The 10,080-nt window shown below is 38.4% G+C and overlaps 1 non-coding gene across 1 annotated transcript; it reads left to right on the forward strand.

Annotated features, from left to right (window-relative positions):
* Positions 1 to 3,677: 3,677 nt before the first annotated feature.
* On the forward strand, positions 3,678 to 3,784 carry LOC136231636 (small nucleolar RNA R71). Its single transcript, XR_010690005.1, has one exon. It is a non-coding gene; the product is annotated as a small nucleolar RNA R71 (small nucleolar RNA).
* Positions 3,785 to 10,080: the final 6,296 nt, after the last annotated feature.

Genomic DNA, 10,080 nt, shown 5'->3' on the forward strand with positions numbered 1-10,080 from the left:
TGACATTTATCACAGCGGATAATAAATGAACGGACGTCTTTAAACAAAGTAGGCCAAAAGAATCCGCATTCTAATATTCTAGCTACTGTTTTGCTTACGCTGTTATGACCTCCATAGGCGCTAGCATGACATTCCAACATTATAGGGTCATATTCAAACTCACTAACACATCTCCTAAGTATTCCATCGCCGCATGTTTTGAACAAAAATGGATCTTCCCAAAAATATCTCTTAACCTCTGAAAAGAATTTCTTCTTTTGCTGAGAATTCAATCCATCTGGCACAACATGTGCAGCTAAGTAATTGGCTATATCCGCATACCATGGAGCTATGACACTTTGTACTTGCATGAGATGTTCATCGGGGAAATCATCTCGAATGCCTAATGTTTCACCGATGGGACCGTTTTCATCCTCAAGTCTTGATAGATGATCGGCGATAAGGTTTTCAACTCCCTTTTTATCTTCAATCTCTATGTCAAATTCTTGCAATAATAAAACTCATCTAATAAGACGCGGTTTTTCATCTTCCTTAGCAAATAAATATCGTAAAGCTGCATGATCTGTATAAATGATGACTTTAGATCCTAACAAGAAAGATCGAAACTTATCACATGCAAAAACTACTGCCAACATTTCTTTTTCAGTTGTGGTGTAATTTAACTGTGCACCGGACAATGTGTGACTCGCATAATATAACATGAAGTTTCTTATCCTTCCTTTGACCTAATACACATCCTACAGCTCAGTCACTCACATCACACATAATTTCGAAAGGTAGATTCCAATCGGGTTTCGATATTATAGGTGTACTGACTAAAGCCGTTTTCAAGGTATTGAAAGCTTGTAAACAATCCTTATTAAAATCAAAAGTTGAATCTTTCATAAGCAAATTAGTGAGTGGTTTGGAGATTACAGAAAAGTTCTTTATAAACCTTCTGTAAAAACCTGCATGACCTAAAAATGATCTTACTCCCTTAACAGTGGTTGGTGGGGGTAATTTTTCTATAACTGAAGTCTTTGCTCTGTCCACTTCTAAACCTTTTTCAGATATCTTATGACCTAAAACAATTCCTTCGTCTACCATGAAATGACATTTTTCCCAATTTAATACTAAGTTCCTTTCTTCACATCTAGACAATACTTTATCTAAGTTCTGTAAACATGCATCAAAAGAATCTCCATAAACTGAAAAATCATCCATGAAAACTTCCATTATATCTTCAATGAAGTCATTAAATATTGCTGTCATACAACGTTGAAATGTTGCTGGTGCATTACATAGACCAAAAGGCATTCTCCTATATGCAAATGTTCCGTAAGGACACGTGAAGGTTGTTTTGTCTTGGTCATCCGGGTAAATGTAAATTTGAAAGAATCCGGGATAACCGTCTAGGAAACAATAAAATGCATGACCGGTTATCCTTTCGATCATTTGATCAATGAAAGGTAGAGGAAAATGATCTTTCCTAGTTTCTTTGTTTAGGTTCCTATAGTCTATACAAACCCTCCAACCGATGGTGGTTCGCGTAGGTATCAATTCACCTTCGTCATTTCTTACAACAGTTATGCCTCCTTTTTTAGGTACACAATGGATTGGACTAACCCATTCACTATCCGAGATCGGATAAATGATTCCATTGTCTAAAAGTTTAGTAATCTCATTTTTGACTACCTCTTTCATGTTCGGATTTAAGCGTCTTTGCCTATCCGCTTTAGGTGGCTTATCCTCTTCTAAGTGAATTCTATGCATTACGATACTAGGATTAATTCCTTTTAAGTCTGAAATTTGCCATCCCATACTTCCTATCCTATTTCTAACAACTTCTTTCAATTTTTCTTCTTGATCATTTGTTAGAAATAATTATAGGTAGAGAATCACCTTCGCCTAAGAAAGCGTACCTCAAATGACTGGGTAACTCTTTAAGTTCTAATTTAGGGGGTATTACAATTGAAGGCGGAACTGGTCCATCTTCTCGAATCAAAGGCTCTGGGTCTTTATCATCTAATTCCTCACCTATTATAGGTTCAATTATTTCTTCACTATGAATAACGTCATTGACACATTCCTCGACTAAATCAAGTTTCATACAAGCGAATTCCTCCATAGGGTATTTCATCGCTTTGTTCATATTAAACTCGATCTTATCTTCTCCTATCCTTAAAACTACCTTCTCTTCCGACACATCTACTAGAGCACGTCCCATGTTCATAAACGGTCTACCGAAAATTAAAGGGCAATTTACATCATATGCAAATTCTAATATAACAAAATCGGTAGGAAAAATAAATTTATCGTCTTTGATTAAAACATCTTCAATTATACCATATGGTTTCTTAGTGGTTTGATCCGCTAATTACAAAACCATATTGGTACGTTTGATATCTTCTTCTAAACCTAACTTGTTAAAAATAGACAACAGCATTAAGTTTATACTTGCTTCTAAATCACAAAGACAACTTGGGAATTCAATATCTCCCAACTTACACGGAATAGTAAAACATCCGGGATCTTTGAGTTTAGTGGGCAAATTACTTGACACTATTGAACTACAGTCTTCAGTTAAGGAAATGGATGAGATTCCTTCCCAACTGATTTTCTTTGAAATTAAATCTTTTAAAAACTTACCATAGTTAGGAATTTGTGTGATTGCATCCATGAACGTTAAATTGATGTGCAAATTTTTAAGTTTATCCAAAAATGTTAGAAGTTGTTTGTCATAGTCCTTATTTCGGACTTTGTGCGGAAAAGGTGGTTTGGGTACAAAAGTTTTGGTACTTGTGTCAAATGGTGAACTATTTGTGTTTAAGATATCTTCTTTGGATTTTGATAAATCAGTTCCTGGTAATGTTGCATCTTTGGGTATTTCCGGCCCTTGATAATTTTTCCCGGAACGAAGAGTGATAGCCTTCACGTGCTCTTTCGGATTTTCTTCCGTATGGCTGGGAAGACTTCCCTCTTTTCGGGATGGAATTGATTTAGCAAGTTGACCAATTTGAACCTCCAAATTATGGATGCTAGATGAGTGGTTTTTAATAAGCTGATCGAATTTATTTTCGATCCGTTTAAAACCATCGTCGTGATTACTTATTTTTCCATTGATAGCATCTATAAACTTGTCGATTTTAGAAGATAAAGTGCTAATCGTATCTCTTGACTGATTTTGATAATTAGTGGTACGATTTTGATTAGCACTTGCATTATTGTTATTGTTATCTTTCCAGTTAAAGTTAGGATGATTCCTCCATCCATAATTATAAGAATTAGAATAAGGATTATTAGTTTGGTTTTGCCATTGGACAAAATTTACCTGTTCGATCTCACTCATATTTTCATAATCCACATCTGTTTGGATTGGATTACCATTGGTATCGCGTGGTGCCATAAACTTATCAATTTTGTGTGATAAAGCAGAAAATTGGGCTTGTAACATCGCAACTGGATCAAGTTCCACTATACCTTTAACTGATGTTGAGGCTGAGGATGATGGTTTCGCCACCGGTATATGTCCATGTTCCGCGGGCCACATACTGCTGTTGATTGCCATTTCCTCCAAAAGTTCTCTTGCTTGGGCTGATGTTTTCTTCATAAATAGCCCTCCCGACATAGCATCTAATGAACCTCTAGTTGTAGGATTTAGTCCATTGTAAAATGTTTGCATTAAAAGTTCAGCGGGTAATTGGTGGTGTGGGCATAAACGTTGAAGTTCTTTAAAACGTTCTCAAGTCTCATAAAGAGTCTTATTATCATTTTGAGAAAAAGATGTTAACTCTTTTATGACTCTTGCGGTTTTTGCTAAAGGAAAATATTTTGATAAAAATGCTTGGGCTAATTGTTCCCAAGTGGCAAAAGTTGCGGCTGGCATAGAAGTTAACCATTCTTTGGCTCTATCCTTCAAAGTGAAAGGAAAAAGGCGAAGTTTGATTGCTTCTGCAGTCACATCTGGGATTTTAAAAGTGTCACAAATTTCAAGGAAATTTGTTAAATGAGTGTTAGGATTTTCGTTAGGTAACCCGTAAAATGTTACATTATTTTGTAACATATTAAGCAAAGCTGGCTTAATTTCAAATTGGTTTGTGGTGATTCTTGTCCTGGGGTTTTGTTTTTGTTTTTATTTTTCTTGTCTTTCTTATTCTTCCTAATGGTTCTATCAATTTCTGGATCTAGTGGTTTTGGTGGTATGCCTGAACTTCGAGAACTGTGTATGAACTTGAAATCTTGCACGAACCGAAACTACCTTCAAAACTGAATTTGAAAAATAAATATATTAGTAATTGAAAATTATTAAATTACAAAAATTAAAATAAGTATGAATAAACCTAGATTCGAAATAAAACACGAAAAATCTAAAATTTTGTTAAAAATTTTGGCGTTCCCCGGCAACGGCGCCAAAAACTTGTTGAGCGATTTCCACAAGTGCACGGTATACGCTTGTAGTAATAAAAGATATCAAACCCACAGGGAACGCTTTTTAACTCAAAACTTATTTAATTCAGTTTTATTCACGTCTTTAGGTTTAACAAAAGAAAATATTTTAATTGATTGAATTGGTTCGGATAAATTAGGATTAGATAAGAACATTATATTGAATTTAGAGAACAATTCCGTCTTGAGATTTTGATTACAAGACAGATACTTCCATAATTGGAATAAATAGAAGGTATAAAACTTATTTTCACTAAGCGAAAATCAACTATAACTTTGGTAGGATTATGGACATGTAATAATATAGGAATTTATTCAATTAAAATGGCTTTGAACCGTAGAAATCTCTCTGGATCGGAGCAGATTTCTACCTTAATCAAATTAGTATTTTATATCCGATAAGCCACGCTAGCGATCATATCATCCGTAAAAACTAATTCTTTCAAGTGTTCAACAAAGTTTCTATATGAATAAGATAGTATAAAACGTTTTAATAAAAACACCAATTTATTACTTTGAAAATCATTTTGTCAGAACAATATCAAAGTAACAACAGGAAGAATGTATTGAATAAAATAAATATATCATTAATGAAATGTGAATCTTCACAAGTTAACAGAGAAGTAGAAACATGGATAGCATTGTGACGAAAACTTTGAGATCCGGGTTGTCAATCTTTCCCTCAAACTCCGTAGGCTTGTCAGACCTCTTTGCGCTTCAGCCGTTAGTTCTTCTCGCTGAATCTTCGGAATAGAGACCGGTCAGTCCACTACCAGAATGAAAACTTGTCTCTGATCAACCTTTGAAACTAAACTAATATTACTGTGTTTATAACTAATCTAATAACAACTTGTGTACATCAAGTTTGTTTACACAGAAATGTAATCTAACTTTCTGACTCTTTTCTGAATCAGAAATTCAACATAATAATTCTCTGATTTCTCTAACTTTTCTAACTTAACCAACAACATTGATTTCTGAAATGGATCACTTATTTATAGTTGTTGAAGGGTTGTAATGAAGGGTTATGTCCGCTGGTGAAGGGTCGCTTTTATCCAAACGAACAGACGCGTTTCTCGGATTAAAACATGTGAAAACTGTGTAGAATTCTTCGCTGTCTCATATGAGATTCCGAGAATCTCAGTCGCGACAGGGGGTGCAGGGGCGAGTTAAAGACTTCGTTTTTTCGGAGTTCGGCTTTCGTATGTCGCGACTGAGATTTTGAAAATCTCAGTCGCGATAGGGACTTTTCTCCCCGTCTCTCGACTGCTTCTTTTCCTCATTGAGCGTTCTTCTGACTGATACGTATTCTTGGTACGTTTTTTAGGTTTTTCCTCCATTTTAGCTCCGTTTTAGCTCCTATTTGGATTTAACCAAATAATTAAGTACCTTACATCAAAGAAGTAAATAAAGACGTAAAAGTATTCCAAATGAATATAATTAGCACGATTTCAATGTAAATTTAATGTATTTATATATGATATTTTAGGTATATTTTGGGCTTAACATTGGCGGCGGAAAGGCGAGTGTCGTGGAGGCTGCCCGTGCTGCGGATGTTGATGGCGGAGGGAGGAAGGTCGGGGCAGGGGATGCTGGTTCAGGCCAGGAAGGCGTGATTAATGCCTAAGGGGGCTCTGCGGCAGCGGTTACGACTTGCGGTATCCCTTGCCCGGCCTTGGCCGATGGGGGTATTCAGGCGGAGGGGGTTGTGGTGAACGTCGTGACCAAGGCTAATTTAAATCTAAATTCTAGGACAGTTGTTAATGCCTTGAACAAAAATTCTAACTTGCAATGGTTGGGGAAAAACTCATGGAGGGAGACTGTGATGAATATGGTCGAGGAGAATCCTATATTAGATGAAAATGCTTCTCCTAGGCAATTTGGTGATTTAGAAAACAAAAGCAAATCTGTAATTGGTATTGGGAGAGGATCGTGGAAGGATAAAGTTATGGGGGTAGTTGAGGAAGAGCCGTGCTTAGAGGAAGTTGTTATGGAGGAAATTTCGGAAGATGTGTATTCTGAGTCAGATGAAGAGGATGAGGCTCGAGATGATCCGTCTTGTCCAGTAATCAGGCTCTCATCAGCTGATAAGCATGCGCTTAGGGATAAGTGGAGAATTTCACTAATTGTAACAGTGCTAGGGAAAAGAATAAGCTTTAACTACTTCGCCCAGAGGATCCAAGCTCAGTGGGCTAAGAAAGGGAAAGTCAGTATTACTGACTTGGAAAATGACTACTATGTCATTAAATTTACTCGGGTTGAGGATTGCAAAGCTGTGATCAATGGGGGTCCTTACATTATTTCAAATCACGTGTTAGCCTTAAGGCCATGGGTCCCTAATTTCAATCCTCATGATTGCTCGGTTAACAGAATTTTGACATGGGTGAGGTTCCCGGGCCTACCTATCGAGTATTATAGTGAAAGTTTCCCTAAGAAGATAGATGGGAATTGTTGGGAAGGTTCACCGTGTGGACAAAACTACCATAGGGGCTATTAGAGGCAAGTTTGCAAGGGTTTGTATTGATATAGATCTTGCAAAACCTCTGTTGTCAAAATTCTGTGTTTATAACAAGGTGTACTTCATTGAGTATGAAGGGTTACATAATATCTGTTTTGATTGTGGTATGTATGGTCATACTCAGGAGGGATGCTCTAAGAGGGTAAGGGTGATAGAGGAGGTAGTGGAAGGTGGTATCAGAAAAACTGAAGGGATCCAAGGTGATGGGGGGAAGTTTAGGCCCTGGATGGTGGCTAAGAGGTCTGCTAGACGAAGGACACATCCTACTGTTGTTCAAAATCGTCCTCCTGACCTTAACACTAATATTAAGATTACCCTACCAAATCCTACTGTCAATCCTAGTGTCAAGGAGAAGCCCAACCCTAAACTTAGGGGGGATCCTGGGGCTGCTCCAGGTATCATTTCTGGATCCAGATTTGGGGCCCTGGCTATTGAGGAAGTTCAAGATTCTGACCAGGTTGATGAGCATATTGAGCAAAGCATGCCAGGATTAGAATCTGCTGAACCATCCAATATGGTGGTTGAAAATGTTAACCCCCTTTTTGTCTCCAAAGGTGAGTCCCAGGTGGGGACCCAGGCTTTGGCTTCTCAAGGGGAGAAGAAGATAGATGAGGTTAGTATTCCTATTCAGTATGGTGATCCTGGTATTGTGAAGACTATGGGGGTTAACAAAACTAGTATGAAAAAGCTAAAAGGGAAGCAAAAAAAGTGTCCATAACACTATGGCTTTACCTGATAAGAGAGGACCTGCGGGTACCTCGGTGGGGCTCTCAGGAGCCCCTAATAAATACCTGGCTTAGGTTTGTGAGCGCGGTCAGTTGTCCTCCTTTCTATGGATTTGTTGCTTTGGAATGTTAGAGGTGCGGGTAGCAAGGCTACCTGTATCCATGTTAATGATTTAATTAAACAATTTAATCCTTCTTGTTTTGCTTTAATGGAAACTAAGATTAGTGGAGATAAAGCAGATGAGGTGGTTAAAAAGTTTAGAAACTGGAACTGCGTTAGATCGGAGGCTACTGGTCGGGCTGGTGGGATTTGGCTTTTCTAGAAGCCAGATCGCGTTCATTTCGACATAATTAGTATGGATAAACAGTTTATTCATAGTAAAGTCAGTGTTTCTGGTAATAACCCCTTTTTTCATTACCCTGGTGTATGCTGATCCTGTCCTGACCAATAGGAAATGGCTTTGGGAGGTTCTTCATTCTATGAGTGTTAATATATCTGAGCCTTGGTTTGTGGCTGGTGACTTTAATGATATTGGCCTTATGAGTGATCGGAGAGGGGGCTCGCATCACTATGTTAACCGTTGTCTCAATCATAAGAATAGCATGGATTTATGTGGGCTGTCTGATCTGGGTGCCTCTGTTCATAAGTTCACTTGGAAGCGCAACAATACCTTCGTCCGTTTGGATAAAGTTTATGCTAATGTTTCAGCTCAATCTACTTTCCCTGAAGGTTCTGTGTTGAATCTCCCGTTCCATCATTCGGATCATTGTCCTATCTTATTCAGGCTGTTCAGAGGAAATCGGCCTAGGGGGGAGAGACCTTTTCGGTATCTGGTGGCTTGGGAGTCTCACCCTAAGTTTAAGGAATTCGTTCAAGATATTTGGAAGCCTCACTCAAATGTCCTTCAAGCTGCTGAGGGGTTCAGAATGAATGTGCGGGGATGGAATAAAAATGTCTTCGGGCATATTATTAGGAGGAAGAATAATTTATTGAGTAGAATCGAGGGCATTCAGCGTAGGTTGGAGGTGAGGTTCGATCACAGTTTGGATGGCGTTCTCAGATCCCTTCAGAAGGAGTTGGAAGCTGTTCTTCGGCAGGAAGAGCTTCTCTGGTTTCAAAAGTCTAGGAAAGCCTGGATCAAAGATGGGGATCAGAATACCAGGTATTTTCATCTCTCTACCGTCATTAGAAGACAGAGGAATAAGATTGATGCTATAAAGAACTCTAGTGGTGAGTGGATTTATGAGGAAGAAGATATTCGGCACTTGGCCCTGGACTTCTACAGGGACCTTTTTAAAGAGGATTCTGTTGTTCTGGGTAAGGCTCATTATGTGGCTACCTTTCCTATGATTGGAGAGGATAGTATTCTGGAAGCCTTCCACCCTATTTCCCTGAAAGATATTGATCAAGCCATTTTTAGTATTGGGGCTACCAAAGCTCCTGGGATTGATGGTCTGCCTGCTGGTTTTTACCATAAACACTGGGAGGTTGTGAAGGAAGGTGTGTACAACTTCATAAATGGTGTTTTTAATGGTTCTCGGGATATCGGGCTGATAAACAAAACCCTTCTGGTTCTGATTCCTAAAGTTGAGAAGCCTTCTTCCTTCTTACAGATGAGGCCTATCAGTCTTTGTAATGTTATTTATAAGACTATTACAAAGATTATGGCAAATAGAATCCGTTGCATTCTTCCTGAGATCATTGGTCAGAATCAGGGAAGCTTTGTGCCTAGTAGACAAATGATGGATAATGTTGTGATTGCCCAAGAGATGGTCCACACTATGAAGATCAGAAAGGGAAAGAAAGGTATTGTGGTTCTTAAGTTAGATGTGGAGAAAGCCTATGATCGCATTAACTGGAGCTTTCTGTTGGAGTGTCTTGAGAGATCAAGGATCCCTGACAATTGGAGAAGGTTAATAAAGGTCTGTATTTCGTCTCATGTGTTTCAAGTTTTGATTAATGGGGATATGACGGAGGAGTTCTCTCCGGGCCGGGGTATCCGACAAGGTGACCTAATGAGTCCTTTCTTATTTGTTATTGCTATGGAAAGGTTGACTCACCTGATTCAAGATGCTGTTGAGAAAGGGAAATTCCATCCAGTGGCTATCAATAAGTTCTGTCCCCAGATTACTCACTTGTTCTTTGCAGATGATGTTCTGATATTTCTGGAGGGTAATGAAGAGCAATTAAGTATTATTATGGATATTCTTGATTGTTTCTGTGCGGCCTCTGGTCAGAAACGTAATGTCCAGAACTCCAGAATGATGTGCTCTAAGAATATGAACCAGAGAGCCTGTAAAAGGATGAGTGATCTGTCGGGTATCCCTCTGACTTGCACTCTTGGGAAGTATCTGGGTATTCCCCTCCATAGTGAAAGAGTGTTGAAAGTGTCTTTTAAAGATACTTTGGAT

The sequence above is a fragment of the Euphorbia lathyris genome, chromosome 5, assembly GCF_963576675.1.
Source record: "Euphorbia lathyris chromosome 5, ddEupLath1.1, whole genome shotgun sequence".
Classification (NCBI taxonomy): domain Eukaryota; kingdom Viridiplantae; phylum Streptophyta; class Magnoliopsida; order Malpighiales; family Euphorbiaceae; genus Euphorbia; species Euphorbia lathyris.